We start from the raw sequence: 1,953 nt of genomic DNA, 5'->3' as shown, positions 1-1,953 counted from the left end.
TTTAGATGAGAAGGTATACATGGATCATCTGGATTTGGCAGCAAGGGGGAGGTGTGTAAGCTCACAAAGTCTCTTTATGGATTCAAGCAAGCTAACAGACATTGGTTTGCTAAGTTGTCTGCTACTATCATTGCTGATGGTTTCATCCAATCCAAATTTGACTATTCTATCTTCACCAAGGTCCACAAAGGTTCAATCATCATTTTGCTAGTGTATGTTGATGACATTCTTATAGCTAGCAATAATGTGGATGCTGTCAACACCTTCAAGCTTTTTCTAGGCAACAAATTCAAGCTAAAAGATCTTGGCACTTTGAAGTATTTCTTAGGCCTTGAAGTTGCTAGAACCGAGAAAGGTATTAGTTTATGTCAAAGGAAATTTACCTTAGAGCTATTGTCTGATATAGGTTTGCTAGCTAGCAAGCTTACTAATGTGCCAATGGAGTAGTCTGCCAAATTCAGTAGTTCAATGGGTGAGGATGTTCCTGATTCTTCCTTGTACAGAAGGTTGATAGGTAAATTGCTCTATTTGACACTCATCAAACCAGACATATGCTACTCAGTACACAAACTTAGTTAGTTCATGAGTTCTCCCAAAGTGCCTCACTTGCAAGCAACTTATAGAATTCTTAAATACCTAAAGAAGACACCAGGTCAGGATTTGTTTCTTTCTGCAAGCTCAGAATTAAAGCTTAAAGCCTATTGTGATGCTGACTGGGTAGCATGTCCAGATACTAAAAGGTCTATATCAAGCTTTTGTGTCTTTCTTGGTGAGTCTTTGATTTCCTGGAAGTGTAAAAAGCAACAGGTTACATCAAGATCTTCAGCAGAGTCTGAGTACAGATCAATGGCTACAGTCACAAGTGAAATTGTTTGGTTGATAGCTTTGCTCAAGACTTTTGGGCTAGAGCACAATCATGCAGCTTCTCTTTACTGTGATAGAAAGGCAACTATCTATATTGCTACAAATTCAGTTTTCCATGATAAAACAAAGCATATAGAAATAGACTATCACTTCATCAGAAAAAAGATTCAAGCTAGTGTGATCAAGACCTTTCATGTACCTACTAGACACCAGATTGCGGATTTCTTCACTAAGGCACTTGGGCATAAACAATTTCATTACTTGTTATCCAAGATGAACTTAGTCAACATATATAGTTCATCTTGAGGGGGAGTGTTAAATATCTTGTATCAAGGAGGTTCCTTCCAGGAAATCTATCCCCTTCCCCCCTTTTTGGCAACCCAAGTAGTATTAAATAATGCTTGAAAAATCAACCCTCTCAAGCTTCCAGAGCCTCCTATGTAGCCTCCCAATATAGGAGCCTCTAGAAGGAGCAACAAGTATTTAGTATATATATTAAATCTCCCTCGTGAGAGAGATTTGATATACCGACTTTCTTATGAGAGAAATTTGATATATCATATATCATTAGAGCATTCTCATCAGCTCTCTAAAAAAAATGCCATTTTGATTCATCGAAAACCTACTTTATCATTTTAGCACATCATTTTACAACATATCATTTATCAGATGTTCTATTATTCTATTTTAAACATTAAAATAACATATACAACACATTAAAATATCATTAAAAAAATTCAAACAGTAATATATACTACACAACCTCCCCCCCACTACCACCACCACCACCACCACCACTACCCATAGCACCACACCACCACCACTGTCCATAGTAGCCCACCCCTACAACCACCACAATCCACCACTGCCGACAACCATAACCAAAACCCAAAATCAACCAACCAACCCACTACCACCGACCACCATAGCTAAAATCCAAAATCAACCAACCCACCAAAATCAGCATAACACCACCACCACTGCCCATCCGAGCCCACCCATTGCCCAACCCACCCATCAAACCACAGCAAAAAAAAAAAAAAAAAAAAAAAAAAAAAAAAAAAAAAAAAAAAAAAAACAAAACCCACA

The sequence above is a fragment of the Quercus suber genome, unplaced genomic scaffold (genome assembly GCF_002906115.3).
Source record: "Quercus suber isolate HL8 unplaced genomic scaffold, Cork oak 2.0 scaffold_390, whole genome shotgun sequence".
Lineage (NCBI taxonomy): Eukaryota > Viridiplantae > Streptophyta > Magnoliopsida > Fagales > Fagaceae > Quercus > Quercus suber.
Note: the sequence above shows the minus strand (reverse complement) of the source record.